The 17,824-nt window shown below is 37.5% G+C and overlaps 1 protein-coding gene across 6 annotated transcripts in view; it reads right to left on the bottom strand.

The window, feature by feature from the left end:
- Positions 1 to 17,824, bottom strand: part of LOC149185237 (plastid-lipid-associated protein, chloroplastic-like) — a 147,249-nt gene that overhangs the window by 113,920 nt on the left and 15,505 nt on the right. The window contains exon 1 of one of the 6 annotated variants that reach the window (XM_089417851.1): positions 13,178 to 13,271. The exons of the other annotated variants lie outside the window; for them this stretch is intronic. The gene's annotated coding sequence lies outside the window, so the exon portion shown is untranslated. Of the gene's footprint in view, positions 1 to 13,177; positions 13,272 to 17,824 lie in introns of those variants that run through there. 6 annotated transcript variants of the gene reach the window in all.

The raw sequence follows: 17,824 nt of genomic DNA, 5'->3' as shown, positions 1-17,824 counted from the left end.
CATGTCCCCGGCAACGACGCTAGAAATGTTACAGCTCAAACTAGCAGGGGTCCTAAAAGGGGATCCTTGGAATGCTACTACCAGATTAAGGGAAACAATGGAACAATAGCCCACTATCACCTAAAGCAACAAAACTTATAGCTTGTTGACTTAAACATAAAAATACACAAGAGGTATTTGTAATAATAATTTATTATATGTATAAAATGTACAAGTATGAGAAACGTTACAATGAGAACTTGCGTATATACCCAGCCAGATGCCCTTTCATGATTGGGCATGTCTTTTAGACATGCCTTTTCACTTTAACTAATGACTATTTAACATAATTGTTATTTTGATTATTTATTATTTACATTATTTATTTTTATTTGATTTCATGTAATTTATATTCGTAACATTTCCCTTTCCTTCAAAAGCTTTGACCTCAAAGCTTATCATTGACAATTTTCTTCAGCTTAATCATGAAAAATTTTCTTCATTTTGCTCTCGTCATTTTTGATAAGTGTAACGGGTCACAATTTTCTTCATGTTTATCATCTCGGCATGTATAATTTGTTAGTGTTATCCATTTTTTTATTTTATTTCCTTTTCAATTTTTTTTATTTTTTATATCAATTAATTAATTAAATTATATAGTTTGTAACTATATAAATAATTAAATTAATCAATTCATATAAATTAATTAATTAATTTAATTAGATGTTATAGTTGTAACTATATATATGATATATAAGCAATGTTTCCAAATGTTAGCATCATTGACTCACATTCAAACAAAACGGCGATCAACGCGGGCTCCTATCACGACACGGGCAGTGGCGGACATAGTATAGTGGCTGACGGGGGAGCGAAGTGGGAGCCAGCACCGTCAGGTCACAACGCTATAGGTGGACATGAACGGTGGTGTTGTGGTTGGGTCAGAAATAACGACGTTCTTCAGATAGCGTTGGACTCTTTCAACTTCGTTGTAATGGCATTTGTCAAGGCAGTGGGTGCAAGGAATTATGTTTATGTCTCTGATGTGCCGAGGCCAGAGACAAAATGTGACGCAAATATTAACTAAAATTGGCACCTTTTGTATATTCTGTTTAGTAGACTCGTTTTTTATTCGATGCCTCGTGTTTGGAGAGGTATCTAACTCCATCACACCGATATCATTTTGTTGGTAGTCAGCCACCACCGTGGAAATGTTAGCCAATCCCAATTCGCATTCACTATTAGAACTCACCACATTTTCTGAAGATATGATATCTTGATTAGGGTTCTGTAACTTTGTTAGGTCAGTGAAATCTTGTTGTTTTTCTCTTTCGAATGAAAAGATTTCATTTCTGGACTGTACACTTCTTTGACTGATCTGAGAACTAACCATTTTAGGTACCTTTTGTTTATGATTCCCTAAACCCTGACCTTGCTTGGGATCTAGCAACCCCTCTTCTTTGGGATATCAAATTTCTCTCCTATTGTCACATTTTCTTCTTCAAATTCACATTTCCTCTTCTTGGCAGATTTTGAACTACAAAAGTTATCCCTTTTATGGAATTAATGTTAATGTGGCAATTTGAGTCGACAGTAGTAAAGCCATCACTTTTACTTTGGGAGTTTGCAGGACTAGATTTCCTCTTTAATTTTAACATTCGTTGAATCTATCTTAAAGGCATTCCCTCTATGTCCATATCATCTTCTCCAATTAGGCTTGTATGTTGGATATTCTTCATAGAACTACAATTGACAACAGTATTTCCCATATTAAAACATTCATTCTCTTGTCCCTACTAGCATCAGACAAATCCTATGAGTTGTCATCTTCAATAGCATGGGCATCTAGCTCTATACAATCAGAACTTTGGGACTTGCTATGGGATGAATTACTGCTTAATGTTGACAAGCTTCTGGTCTTCCTTTGTTTCTGAACTTCATTTTCCAAATCCTCCAAAGATTGGTTGAGTCCCACTGGGTGTGGATCGTCGATGGGAGGCAACGCCTTGGAGGTGCCCGTCACAAGGTCGTACACCCTTACTACAAGTCATTGCTTGCTATCCCCACATTTATTTTTGTCGGAATAGAAGTTAGGGCTACTAGTCATTGCCTCCCAGCTTCTATAAACATCTTTCAACTTATCGTGTATTTCTTCCAGTTCACGAAAAGGAGGCGATAAAAGAGAGTTTGGATTTTGTGCAACATTTAAGAATGTGCGCCCTTCATTACTTTCAAATACATCTAGATAATTGCATACCTTCCTCAGTAGCATAACAATGTTGATGTTACACATATTTTTCTTGTCGAGACGACCTTGAATGATATCAAATAATTCAACCACGGAGATCTTATTCTTGATGGCTCAATAAAATGCTTGTTGACGAAAACTTAAACTGCAATTCACAGTAACTTCCTTTTTGTTATGATATTTTTCATCTTCTTGTTTCTTAAGATAGTCCTCATCCACATCATCTTGATCTGGATCATCATCTTGATCTATATCATCCTCATCCACATCAAGATCAGCTTTATCTGGATCCTCATCTTGATTGATATGGTTTTCATTATCATCATTCTGATTAGAATCTTCTTCTCGTGCTTCACCCTGTTTCATTTCTTCATTGTCGTTATCATCTTCCTTATTATCAATTTCCTTTAGACGCGCTGTAACTTCTGCGTATGATTTTTCCCATTGCTGGAGTTTTTCCTGAATTTTATTAAATTGCTCAATGAATTCAAGGTGAAAACTTAACGACATATTGTGCGGCGAACAACGTTCAAGGACTCGCATGGTTATATTGTGCGGCATGGCTCTGATACCACTGAAGCAACAAAACTTATAGCTTATTGACTTAAACGTAAAAATACACAAGAGGTATTTGTAATAATAATTTATTATATGTATAAAATGTACAAGTATGAGAAATGTTACAATGAGGACCTGCTTATATACCTAGGCAGGTGTCCTTTTCACTTTAACTAATCACTATTTAACATAAACATTATTTTGATTATTTATTATTTACATTATTTATTTTTATTTGATTTCATGTAATCTATATTCATAACACACCTTGGCTATGGCTCCCTACTCTTTATGGACTTTCACCGATGGGAGGAGACCCAATATAATAAGGACCACAAAATAGAATAGATCAATGATAGGGTGAGGGGTGATCCTAAGGGGCCTATTCACAAGAGAGGCTCAAATGCATAGCTTGCTTGCTTTGGAAGGCAAGGTTGAAGGCTCTCAAGGAAGGGCTCAAGGAGAATTTCAAGGTTTAAGTTTAGGGTATGTATCTTATAATGGAGGCCCTCAAACCCTAAAATTCTTGTGAAGGCTTGGATTCCAAGTGATCTTTGAAGAATTATCCTTAATAACGTATGGGACCACACGGGACCAAGTGGACCCGGGGTTAGGTCAAGGGGGGAGGGTTTAGCAACCAATGATTTGCTTGACCTAATCCAGAGAGAGAAAGGGACCAAAGAATGAATTTTCAATACAAGGCAAGGTGAGGATCCTAATGAGGTCTTTTAGCCTAAGGAAACCAAGGGCAAGATTGATCTTGAGGCTAGGGCTTGAGGTATCTCACAATCCCACCGTTGGAATTGCTTCAAAACTAGAGGGTGCCTAGGAGAAACCCCAACGTAGAGGATGCCAAGAGATCAAATTTTTTTAGTGGGTGGTTTGCAAGATAAATGATGCCCTAGGAGACCTAGAGAGCTAGACCTAGAAAGAAAAGGTGAGAGAAGGAAAATAAGTTTAAGGTGATCACCTTTATGGTGGACCAGTGCCTAATCCTTTGGGGAGATTTGGAGTCAAGAGTAATTATGACTATGGATATTGAATTTTCTATGTCAAGGAGGCCTCAAAGACAACTTTGCATGGCATTAGGGCAGCAACAAAAGCAGCTTCAAGAACTTTATACTTCGTTTTGCAAAATAGATGGCTTATCAAGATGAATTTCAATGAAGAAGCATCTCTAGGAACATTCATTCATAATACATGGCCCATACATGAAGCATCACTATCTAGAAACCAAATTTCCACAACTTCGCATAAATGGATGCAATAAATTAGCCCTAGTATAGCGAAATCCCAACAACAATGTATGTGACAAAAATAGAAAGAGAAAATAGCATTAAATTGCACTTACATGTATTAAGAGTATATCCAACCATCAATACTTTGCCAATCAAGAAGCTCCAAGACAAGAGAAAATAATCCAAACATCAAAATTCATTCCATGCTCCAAAAATTCGTCCTCCAAGAAAGATAGTGAAATTCTCTAAAGAGATATAAGTCCAATCCAAGTGATGATGAGAGAATCAATCAACTCATCATCTATTTAAACAGTGTCTAATGAATTCGATTTAGCTTATTTTGACTTAGTTTAGCCCCTAGAATAATGTGCAAAATAACAAAACACTTGGTGACAAGCCCACCAAATTGCTCAATAATACATGAATAAGCCTCTCAAGAGGGTCGAATGATCATCAAAGTGAATTGTTGGGCCTTTGAGGAGGCCTAATGAAGTCCAAGGGGTGCCATGATGAAGAAAAGAACTCCAAACATAGTGGACAAGGGGTTGACCCCTTGTAATCCAATCAAGAACCTGTGGTGCTTCCAAGTGGGTGTGGGGGCACAAGGACATCCTCATGGGTCTCCAAATGGATCAAATATGTCTGTAGACCATCTATAAGGGCTTGAGTGGTGACATAAACCATCCATCTGCAGTGGGAGGCATCCTGGAACATCTGCCAAGTGTGTGGTGCAATTGTGGAGTTAATTGGGTATGGTGGACCAGGTGCATCATCCTCATCCAAAAGGTGGAACACGAGCCATCAATGAACACTTTTGGGGATCCATGAAGTGATATCTGCTATGGTGGAGGCCCATGGCTCTCCACGCTCACCCTACAAGTGCCAATGTGACCATTTGGAGGGCTAAGACCCGTATAGGGAGACCAATCCCCAAATGAAAACCCACTTGCAATTCTACATAAGGTTCAATGCGTCCCCTTGCCCTCCAATACAATAGATCATTAGAAAAATAAAGTAATAATGCTTACAAGTTATGGGCTCAATGGGGCACTTCATGGTGGCATGCCCTTCCATAGTAGGCTTTGGCAAGTACAAGTGTCTCCAAGCTTAAAAAGGGGTTAACCAAGGACCCTATTAGGCAGTTTCAACCTCTAAAGGGGATGGCATGTCCATAGTACATCCTTTAAGATGTAGGTGGAAAATGATATAATGATGGAATGAAGTGGGGAATCAAGGGAAACATCCAGATCACATGTCAAGGTACATGGGTAGCTATAACAAGGGAAGCCACACTTGGGTATATGAGTGTAGGAGGGAGAAAATTGTGGTCTATGAGTTACCTCGACCTTTGTTTTTCCACCCTTCTTCATATTCCTTTTGCCTTTTATTGATTTTTCTTCATAACTACTCGAGGCTCCAAGGGATGGAGAGCATGATGTGTAATGTACAACAGTGAATACCCCCTTGAGGTAGGGCAGTTCATTGCCCACCAGGGGTTGGGACAATCATGGGTTTCTTAATGATGGAGGGGCTCCTCTAGGGCCCATAGGAACCAGGGTGATGGCCATGGATAAGGGGTAGAGCTCATGTTTGGCTTTTGCCCACGTGCTGAATTTGTATGTCCCGACCATCTTTTGCGTTTTGTGGTACATTTCTTGTTGAGAGGCCAAATTATGTTTTTTACTTTCTTTTTAGCTGCATTAAACTCTGGGGCATCGTTCCAAGCTCGACCCAATGTGTGGACAAGGGGAGGGAGAGGTTAACCTTATGTGGACGTAATGGACACATGTGGACCAGAACGGGAAAAAAGATGATTGGGGTTAAGATGAATGGAAGGGGAGCAATGTAGGTGGTATTGGGAAGCGAGACCACACAACCAAAATCGGGATTTCCCATGTAGTGCCAACCCTAAAGCTAATGGCCAAGAAATGAGATTCCACGAGACTAGGATACAAGGGTAACCACAAAATCGAGCAATGGAGACAAGAATACAAACCTAACCCACTCTTTCCACCGAATCCCCCAACCAATTCATGCCCAAAAGTTCCCATGACAAGTAAGGAAAACTATTCAACTATGCCAATGAAAAGCCATACCTTTGGGGTTGGGAGGCCCACCTTCAAACATACATTCATAACTGATGGGCGAGGGACCGCATGGCACATTGAGCTATCTGGGGACTGCAAGGGGTTGCTAGCTGTCGGCTGAGGACCATCTAGGAGAAAAAAATTCTCCTATATACACTACCCACAGTTGATGGGTAACAGTAACCATATGTGTACTAAATGCATTGTAACCAGAATGGAGCAGCGTTGCAACAAGCATCTACTCCAAGAAGGATTCAACTCCCTTCGATGAGTTGTGGGTGTAGTGCATATTGGAAGAATCAAAGATCAAGGTCAAGGATGAGCAATCTCAAGCCTTTCTAGCCCGAGTCAAGAAGCTGATGAAGGGAAAATTTGGCAAATCCAAGAAGAAAGACATGTCCAAAGTGCAATGTTTTGGATGCAGTGAATTTGGAAACTTTAAGAGGGACTATCAAAACAAGCAAAACAACAAGAGAACGGAAAGAAGTGAAGCTCATGTAGCCGAAGCAATGGGAGAACCTAAGAAGAAGGCAAAGAAGGAAGAAGTGAAGGATCTTTATTACTAAAGAAGGTTCACTGACTATCATGTTCTCTATGAAGGTCGTTCTTTCCTTTAGGATAGTATGCATTATGTAGAGTATCATAGAAAGAAACATATGATAGGAGTATGTCTAGAATTTACATGATTAAGTTGCTTTGAAGAGATAATCTAGATAGATAGACAACTAAACCATATTGCATATTGATCATCCAGATATTGTCTAACATTATGTTAGAGGTTGTCATCCTACTTAGTTGAATCATCATGATTCAGGAAAGACCATCATTTTGGAACGTCTTTGGGAAAAGCATCGTGACAAAGTTGGTAGACATTCCATATAATGTGGAATGAATACTAGTAAAGGTATGAAAGAATGCAATGGGTCAAGATGCAGGCTCTTCGTGAGATATATGAATAGATAGATGATCGAATAAAAGCATAGGAATGCATGCTGGATATAAAAACTTCCGATAAGATTCATATGTGTAGAATATTGTGGAAATAAAGTTAAATATGCTTAGGTATATGGATATATATTATGTTCGAAAAGAATAAGATTTGACTTACTTAAGAATGTATAAAGATTAAGGCTCTCTAGAATATGTAAGATAATGATTAACATCCAGTATAGTCTCTGGAAGAAAAGGTGTAACTTGGTAATCAAGTTCGTCCTTGGGCACTTTGATGCATGAAGGAAGTTTCAAGTGGAGATGGTCTATGAGGATGTTGACGGTGTTGACCTCTACTGGTCAACTACCCATGCAGTACATCCCCCTTTTCTTGGCAAAAAGGGGCAGCACCTGATCAGCATGTCCGTGCCATCCTGCCATCATCAGCAACTTGATCTTTTTGATTGTAAACCCAGTCTGCATGTATTGATTGTAAATAATCTTAGCAGACATGAGTCATGTGTGTAATTTGCCTAGGTGGACCTAACTTTCTGATGATAATCTACGTCCCGGAAGGTTTTTCGTCTCACCGATCCACGGATCGGCAGAGTTTTCCTTCAAACCTGACCCCAAAGCCGGGATTGATTTTGTCATTAGAACTTTAGGAGAATCCTAGTGTGTTGATCTGCTAGATTATAGTTGTGTCGCAGAACTGGGTGATTTGTGAGGGTTTGTATTAAGTGAGTTTGTCCCCTTAAGATGTAAATTTGTAAAAGTCATCATGAAATGTGTCTTGAGGGTTGAAAATGTTTTAAATCCCCTCATGAGTCCTAAGTCCTAGGTCCTAGGTGATGTTTCCGAAGGCTTAGTTCGGTGATCCATAATAAAATGAATTAAAAAATTAAAAAATGAATAAAAATAATAAAATAATAATAAAAAATTAAAAAAAAAAAAAAAAAGAAAAAAAAAAAAATTGAACAAAAAACCCTAACTAATAAAATAATAATATTTTAAGTGAATGCATTTTTTAATAATAAATCGACGGATGAGATCAAGAGATGTCTTGATCCTCATCAACGGTCGAGATCATTTCAGCATGGATCACTCGAACTAGCCATTGGAGACATTTCCTTTAAGTAGGGTGCTAGGGGTCATTTTCAGATTGGCTGATCTGTGAGTCTGTACTGAAAAAGCTCTCTTGTAATCTGATTTTCTGGTTAATAAAGAAGACTTTGGGGTCCAAAACTGGCTGGTGTTACTCTCTGGAATTGCTGAAATCTTTAGGTGAAGGGTATTTGTGGGCGTTTGGGGAAGTTCTGGGCTGAACCAGCCGACTCCCACAGGCTTTTCTTTGCAGAGCCTAGCTGATTTTGGTCCTGGGTTAATCATTGAGAGTTTATTTCCTGTTTTACATGAGAGATTTTCTTTATTTTCACAGTAAAGTTCAAATTTCTGATATATTGAAAATATTACTGTTGTTATTGCTAAATCTGGCATTTCAGGGGCCACAATCTGTAAATTAACTAGCTGATCTAGGGTTTCAAATTTTTTTACAGTTTTCATTAGGGTTTTGTTTTCTTGTGTTTGAGGCTACAGGATTTTCATCAAGAAGCATTTATAAAAGAAGTTTCCAGCCACCGATAAAGTTCTGAAGCACGGGCCAAGCAAACGCACTGTCACGTGAGCTATGCGTGGATATCATTTCCGTCAGCGTAGCAGATCTGCTCAGATAGTGGCACAAACTTTCTCCATTTGAAACGTTCAGACCATAACGCAGGGTTTCTCTGTGTTAAACGGGTTCTCATTTCCGATATCGATTGCTGCTGTCAAGGTAAGCGTTGATCCCTTCACGCAGATAAACGCAGTGATCTCTTTCTCACGCAGGAGCAGTAGCAGGTAAAAATCGCTTCATCGATCCTCAGGCCATCACTCAGGTATATACGCGTCGGCAGCCAGGTAACGTGAGAGGTAATTTTCATCGCGGTTTCAGTTTATCCGCGTCTTGGTGTTTATGGTTAATCATTTCTCAGTCTTTAATAAAAATAAAAATCGTATTCATTTTTCTGTTGGTTTCATAAATCCATATATTGACTTATCGTATGCCTGCAAGCTCAAATCGATTTTTTATTCTTCCTCCTGCCGCCGTCTACTGTGCTCCCGAATTCCTCTCTGCGTGCTCAATTTTTGTTGTCGGGGTCGCTATAGAATATCAAAACGATTTATGCATGCCTGCTCATTTCGATTTATTCTCAGAGACAGTCGTTTCACAATACCCTTGAGAAAGTTTGATAGGCGTAGCACCTGCGTATCATTGAAATTTTTCCAGTGTGCCTTCATAAGCTCCGCTCGTCCGCCGTCCTGAACTGGAAGCCGCAAACGTGGTCTCAAATCGATACCAGCAGCTCAGAAAGCGATTCGGTCAATCCAGGGTTAAGCTTCTTCCTCCCGTGGCTGAGACGTCATAAGCTTCAGCGTTTTTGATTTTTGGTTCTTCGATTTTTTTTATAATTTTGTAGGTTAGCGTAGATAGCGTAGGTTTGTATAGTTTGTTGTTTTTTTTTTATAGCGTTTAGATTCATCTTTTGTTAGATTTTATTTGTTTAATGTAAATTTTAATTAGGTTTTGTATAGTATCGATTCTAAATTTTTAGATTTTAGTTTATTTCTTTAGCTTTTAATTTTAGAGTTTATAAATTTAGGATTTTTTTAAATTTTCATTTTTATGATATAAAAAAAATATATATATATATATATAAAAAAAAATTCTTTAGATTCTAGATTTAGTTTTAAGTTTTTATGGTTAGGTTTTCTTTTAAAATTAAATTTAGATTTTAGATTAAATAGTTTTTATTTAAAAAAAAATGAAAAAGATTTATTTATAAAAATTTTAAGCCTTAGTTTTATTTTATTTTTTTTAGATTTTAGATATTAGTTAGATTTCTAATTTTCATTTTTAGAATTTTAATTTAAAAAAAAATAATAATAATAATTTGGGAAAATTTTCTTTTTCGGATCCAGTTTCAGTTGTTTATCATGTTATATCTTTCATGTTGGGATCTAAATTTTTCAAGTCGAGATACGAAATTGATGTCTGGTTAATGGTTTATGATTCGTGGTGGTTTAAAGCTTTCATTTCTTGAAAATTCTCAATTGCTAGATATCGTTTTGGTCATTCTAAGAGCATTGTGATTTAGCTGATGATAGATGTTTGCTGTTCATGGTCCATATTTTTATATCATTTAAAAAGTAATCGTTTTAACCACAATCTCTTAAGGCACTGGTCTGCTAAATTAATCAAATCCATCGAGTGCTTTTTTACATCGTATCTCGTGTCTCCCAACCAACTGGTCAACAGTTGGTCTCATCATCTCACAGGGTCTACCCCCCTTAGCCGCGGGAGATAGGCTTAAACGGAGGGATCGGGGATCAGAGTGACAGCCCCCGGTCTGAGGGTTGTCGTGTCAATCTGCGCGACAACAGACGGTACAAGAAGGTCATCATGACGACGTAAGTCTATTTTTAATTGTTGGTTATCTGGTCAACATATTGTTTTTGCTACCTGGAAGAATGTTGTAGGAATGTATGATGGCAATTGAGGCAAGTTCAACTGTATGGATAATGGATATTAAGGGAAGCTCGATATCCGGTACCTAGCAACTGTGAATTCAAGATATGGACATCTTGAGATTGAAAGGTAGCAGTGCGAGAAGATACCCTAAAGGTCAAAGGAAGATCACTTTCAAAAAGAAGCTATGATCAGCTTGAGGTTTGGGAAGGCTCAATGTAATGCCTTCATATCAAAGAAGAAAGCGATGGGCAAGAACATTGAACTGGAACCTGTCACAAGATCGAAGAGAGAAGGTGGCTCAATGATACCTTGAAAGAAAGAGAGCTCGATGATACAGAGGAAAGATGGAGCCGGGCAGCTATGGAAAACTAGTAGTTGATACTCTTATGAAGACAAGTTGTAAGGCTTGTGGTGATGATTACCCAAATAGAAAGGAAGTTTAGATCTCCTCTGATTTTGAGTGGGAGTAAAGGAGTCTCCTTGTATAGGAGCAAGGTTTTACTGTCAAGATTAAAGGAGAATAAGGATGTCCTCTATGGTTGAGAGAGAGTGATGTTGGATATCACATGTGCATTCTCCTCTTCATGTGATGAAGAGTGAATGGCGAAGGATTGGATAAGAATATTTGGTTTCCTTGAGGATAAAGCATCCAAGAAAGGAAAGGGGCCTATTGTCGCTCAGATTATACAACACTGCGACAACGACTTAGGTCAGGGGTTGTCACTCTAATCCACGACTTGTTCATTCTAGTTGTTTCCCAACAGCAGGCTATGGGAGGTAGTCCCTATGGAAATGTGAAGATGAAGGACAAATTGGTAACCAACAAGTCCGAGAGACATGATTGAGTGGCCTAGCTACTTGGTTAATTTAAGCAAGATTTAAGGATTAGATTAAATTCAAATGTGAGACCAGTGCCTTATGTAGTACCTTTGGTTATATGCCTATTCTAAGTGGACATTCCTATTAACTATTTTGGAACCAGTGTTTAGAGTAGGTTGTGGAATAGAAGCCAACGAAAAGCAAGCACAGACTTGATTAACGATACCTCCCCCTGTGTTCCAACCACCAGATGCCTCCGGTACTGCAGAGACTATGGCTCTGACGACAGCAAGGTCACCGTGTTAACCACTAGAAAGTTGTTGAATCCCTCAAGCTAAACTGAGAAAAGGTGGCCCTAGATGTCTATCAACCAAGCTTATGCTTGGAGGTATGTTATTAATGCAACTAAACTTAGGATGTTTGTGCAAGGTGTATGAGTGATTTCTTAGGTTAAGATTGTTTAATGTTTAAGTACTTAAGTTATGATTAGCCTTTATGACAAGAGTACTTAATAATAAATGGAGAGACAATCTTATCACCAAGAATGTGTCAAATTATCAAGTGTCAATACTCAACAATAGATCAATTCAACTTAAGACAAAATTATCTTCCACAAGATGCTTAACCAATGTAATTGATGGCAATTTAGAGCACTTATCCACTTCAATGATTAAATATGAAATGCCAATGACAATTACTTGAGACAATTTGAAATCTTCCAAGATATTTCAACAAGATAAATGCTTATGCCAATATTACTTAATGCCAACAAGATGCTCAATTAGATTAGAAGCCTTTAAGCAAAGAACACCAATTAGATTGCCACTTAAGAGAAACAAGATACTTCAATGCTAATCTAAATATTTCAAGTAAAGAGCATTTAGATCTTAATGTCAAAATGAGATTATCATTCACCAATGAAGCAATAATGAAACACTATTCACCAAGGCTCTTTTGATTAGAAAGGAAAACACAATTAGATACCAATATCCAATGATGATTACTCAAAGAGGCAACAAGATTATTTAGATCAATGTGCTTTAGAGAGAGTGAGCTTGTAAAGTTATGAACTTTGATACTTATGAAACTCACAAGAAACACAATGTTAGATTCCAAATATCAATGCTAGCAACCTAATAGCACATGAAAACATGAACAATTATTATCAATGGAGTATGAGCAAGGAAATTTCTTAAGTCACTTATATCCCAATCACATTCAAATGAACAATTATTAGGCCTTTAGGACAGCAGCAAGTAAAATCACTCTAGATCCAAAAATGACAAGCATGTATGAACCAAATATGAGCAATGAGACACCCAATGACTTGCCAAACAAAAATATAAGCTAACCAAACTTCTTATGATGTATTTTTCAGTATGATATCAGATCTGATCACACTTATTATGCAGAGATATCAGTCATGAAAACTTGAAGATTTATGCCAAAAGATTAATGCCCAAGTTGCTTAAATGATGTGACAATGTGCTAGATATCTTACCAATCAATTTTATGCCTCTTAAATGTGTTTATCAGTGATATATCAGATCTGATTACTCTCATTACAGTCAGCAATAAACCATGAAACAAGCCTAATGATGAATGCCCAACTTAAGCAATTAACTCCCTAGTATGTTAGACAATTTATGAACTTGTTTTAAGCCAATTTAAATGATATTTTACCACTGTTATGAAGGTATTCAAAGAGTTGTAGCAAACAGTGAGCAATAATGAGGGTTAGAAACCAAACCCTTAGGCCCTAGGTCTTGAATATCACTTGCCAAGTTTGCCAAAATTTCTCCAAAGACTATGCCACCTGAAAACACAAATTTTGGCCAATTTCTCTGCAAAAATAACCAAGAATTAGCTTCAAAAATTTTCATAGATCACCTACAGGGATAAATGAGGGTAAGATAGGCAAATTAAGGGCCAAAGAAAGGAGAACAAGGCCTAGAAGGACTGACGTCTTGGATGAGGAGGCCCTAACGAGCTTGCGGCACAAGGGAACGAGCCAGAAGGGCTCATAGCAAAGGGTTTAGGGGCTGGTAAGCTCACGGCAAGGTGAGAAGAAGAGGGAAGGAGGGCTGGAAGAGGCCGCGGAGGAGGGAAAAGGGGAGAAAAAAGAGGATGGAGAAGGAGAGAAGGTCGAGCGGAGGAATAAGGAGGGAGGTCAAGGCCTTTCGGCCTCACGGCCAAGCAAAAGAGGGCCGGCCGAGAGGGATAGACCTTAAGGTCAGGCCTATAAGGCTCTGAAAACACCCAAGGCAAGGTCACAAGAGCAGGTCGAGGCTCTTAGAGGCATGCGGCTAGCCTTGACGTTGAGGGTTTAGAGGCTGACGCTGAGGCTAGAAGGGGCCACGCTAGGCCCCAAGGCCCTAAAAGAATTTGAAACCCTCGCCCAAAAAAAATATTTTGCTTCAAATCTTCAATTTCTGCAAAATTCTTCAATTGTTGGCCTTGAAAAACAATTTTATAGGCTAGATCTTACCTTAAAGGGCCTAAATCTAGCTCTAATCCAGCAATTTTCCTTTGATCTCACCTGCACAAATAAATTTATAATAGCCCAAAACCCCAAAATATACAAAAAAAAAAAATCAAAATCCCAAAAACCCCAGAAAAACCCCAGCTGCAAAACAAGGGTTAGACAATAAAATAATTTACAAAATAGTTATACAAAATATACAAATGTACAATGCTTAGAAGAATTTTTTAGAATAATTTTTTTGTAAATCTTGACAATGGCTAAATGTATTTCTAAAATAAATGTCAAACCATAGCCTTAGCGAATATAGACAATCATATAAAATATTCAGAATCCAAATATAGTTAGCCTGTGCCCATAGTTTGTGAACCTGGAGCCCAAGGGGTGGGGGAACCTGCAAACACTATATATTTTCTCAAGAATAAACTGTTAAAACATACAATGAATCAGATCACCTAAGATAAGCCCATAACTTACCAATAGAATGTTCCTATCATCTACAATGAAATAACAATTCAATTAAACTGTAAAGCACAATATAGGAACGTCCGTACCCAGAACATACCACAACTCAACGAGACAAAGACACCATGAACTGTGTTGCACTCAATTTGTAAAAGTTCCAAGGAAGCGAAAGTGCCAAATTTTTTCAACAAGATTGGGTCATCTGTCAACAGTCTACATGTCATTATAAACCCATTCTACAAGTTATATAATGTAAATGATCCTAGTAAGACCTTGAGTATATGTAACAACCTAAGTAAGCCTATAATTTTGATGACGAATTTCATCCTAGGAGGTTTTTTAACCTCGCTGATTACCTGTGTTTCTAGACACGGCTAATTAGAAGAGTTTTTTCCCTCCAGCTTAAACCCCAAAGATAGGGTGAAATTTATTGTCAGAATCTTAGGTGAGTCCTAGTGTTTTTAGTAGAGTCTAATGTAAAAGTGATTTGGGAATAATTTAAGCTAGTTGGCTTAATTATTTTATTACAAATCACTTAGTATATTAAATCATATTATGTCGTAGATGGGCTATGTGTCTTGAGGGCCTAAGTCAAATGTCTATTCCCCTTTTGAGGGTTGTAAATGTAAAATCTTATGTATTAGAGGCTGAAAAAATAATTAAATCCCTCGTGTGTAGATTAATTAATTTTTCTGGCAAAATAAAAATTAAATCCTAAGCCAAAAATTTAATTAATAGAGTCAATTAAATTTTCTTAGGAAAAATAATTCTCCAAGTGGAAAAATTCGTGGGTCCTAAAGGAATCAATTTTTAAAGGTCCTCCACCAAGGAAATATTGTATATTTCAAGAAAATTTGGACCCTTGGACCTTGGTGGTTAAGTCAAAGTCAATTTTTTTAAGAAATTAGCTCAAAATAATTAATTTTGAGCTAATAAAAATGGAATTAAATGATAAATTCGAAAATTCCTCAAAAATAAAAAATCAAGGGCCAAAATTAAAAGATCTTTAAGTGTTTATAAGCGGCCAAGATTATTTTGACAAAGATCAAAGAAACTAGTTGTTATTTTTCCACTTGGAAGATAAATCGATAAATTAGAGAGTCATTTCAGTCTCTAGCATCTTGATCTCTGCTCAAGCAGCTTTGTAACTATTGTCCCACTGGGAACTATCTTTTCCACGCATACTAAAGACTTTGGGGTGCAATTCAAGGTGTTCTTGCTTATTGATTTGTGGTATGTGCTAACTACGGGCATCTCTAGGTTGTGCTGAATATTGGTAAGATTTATTTTTTCATTAGATGGAAGTAAAACCATACTATTGATAGTTTTCGGCTAATCTTAGGTGGTTTGATTCCCCATATGATCTAACAAATTATTTTGAGATAAATTCATAGTGCTTGTAGGTACTTCAGTCCTTGGCCTCCAAGTTCACAAACTTGGGCAAAAATCATTGTTGCTTGGATTCTAATATTTATATGGTGGATTAAATATTTGCTAAGGCTATAGTATACATTGGGGTTTCTAAAGTATTTTTAGCCATTCTTCAAAGGAAAAAACTCCATAAAAAATATTTTTTCAAAACTTTAAAATTTTTTAAAACCCTTGTATATTTGTAGATCTAACTTGTAAATTATTTTTTCTAACTTGGATTTTGAGGATTTTTAGTATTTTGTATATATTTAGGGTTTGGGTGTTTTATTTTCATCGTTTCAAGTTGGATCAAGGGATCAAGTGCAAAAAGAGCTAGATCTAGGCCCTTAAGGGTAAGATCTAGTCTTTAGACAATTTTGCAAGGGTATTCAGTGAAGATTTTGTGGCAAAATTCAGATCCAAAGAAACAAAGAAAAAAATTGAGACAAGGGTTTCAATTTTTGGCCTTCCTAGGACTAGATCCAGCCCCTCCAACCCTAGCGTTGTTGAAATTTGGTACCGGAGGACAGGTGGTTCCCTAAGGCTTTGATCTTTGGCCTAGGGAAAAGTGTCCAAAAGAATTTAATTTTTCTCCTAAAGTAACTTTATAATTTTTATAAAGTTAAATCTAATTTGAAAGTGACTTTAAGTGATAAAGTTACTAAGTCTAATTTTAAAGTGACTTTATAAAGTCAATGAAAAATTAGAAAGGAAAAGTGACTTTGGAAATAAATGACTAAGTGGGTCTTTATTAAAGTGGGGTGAATTAAAAAATAGAAAGTGAGATTTAAATGAGCATTTAATCTCAGCCATTGATCTAAATCTATTTCAGCCATTGGATTTAGGGATCACCCAAAAGTCATTTAGGGTTGGGTTAAGGGAGGAAAAGGAGGAAAAAGATCATTCATTCTTTCATGAGCAGATTGGGAGAAGGAGAGCAAGAGAGCAAGGGAGATTTCTGGACAAGGAGGAGAAAGAGGCAGCAGTTTGGCACACACACCAAGGCAGCACTTCAGCAAATCCGAACAGCATAAAGAACAAGCAGAAAAAGGCAGTTTTGTGAGCAAAATAGTGGAAAAAAATATTTTTCAGCACGAATATCGAGGAGGCGATTTTCTGCACTTTTTCCGAGGGCTGTCCGTACAAGTCCGTACGGCTGTCCGTACAATCCGTACAGTCCGTACGGTCCGTACATCTGTACGTCCGTACAGTCCGTACATCCGTACGGTCCGTACAGCTCTTCCAGCATTTTTCAGATTGTCGTTTGGGCTGAAAACAGATAAGTTTTGCTTGCTGGAAAATTTCTGTTTTGCTGATTTTTTGCTGAAAAATTTTCTCTGTAAAAGGCATTTTCCAGAAATAAAGAAGAGCTCTCAAACTGGTTTTCCCCAAGAGTTGTAGGGGGTTTTTCCAGGGTCAAGTTGACCAAAAATCACTGAGTTTAAATGTGTTTTAATGGCTGTTTTAATTGCTGATTTTTTATTTCTGCAATTTCCAGCACTCTGAAAAATTTCCAGAATTTGTGTTTTCAGCAATATTTATTTTTTCAGTCTGTTAAATGTATGGCTATGGGAATGGGCATTTAACTACATGGGAGAAATAAGGTGAAACTGAAAACCGGGGTGGGAAAACAGAAAATTTTTACATGGTATCAGAGCTTGAGTGCTGAAGGGCAGTTTGGGACAGCAAAAGAGAAAAAATACAGCTGCTGATTTTTTCACTCAGAAAATTCCAGCAAGCTGATTTTTCATAAACAGCAGGTTTATCTTTACCACAGCAGTGCTATTTTTCAGTTTTAGGACAGCAAGATGTCATTGGGATTGAGGGTGGAGGATAGGTTGGATGGGCATACAAATTACAGCGTTTGGAAGGAGAGAATGCAGAGTATCTTTGAGGAGGCAGAAGTCTGGGATATCATGGTGCATACAGCACAGCACCCTGTTGTTGTGCCTACTGATGCTACTCAGTTGGCAGCTTATAATAGAAAGAACAACAAGGGTAAAAGGCTGATTCTAGACGGAATCAAAGACCATTGCATTC

The sequence above is a fragment of the Pinus tabuliformis genome, chromosome 3_2 (assembly GCF_031772625.1).
Source record: "Pinus tabuliformis cultivar Carrire ecotype Pingquan chromosome 3_2, CPIR1, whole genome shotgun sequence".
NCBI classification, from domain to species: domain Eukaryota; kingdom Viridiplantae; phylum Streptophyta; class Pinopsida; order Pinales; family Pinaceae; genus Pinus; species Pinus tabuliformis.
The sequence above is the reverse complement of the archived record's forward strand: the minus strand, read 5'-3'. Positions and strand labels throughout refer to the sequence as shown.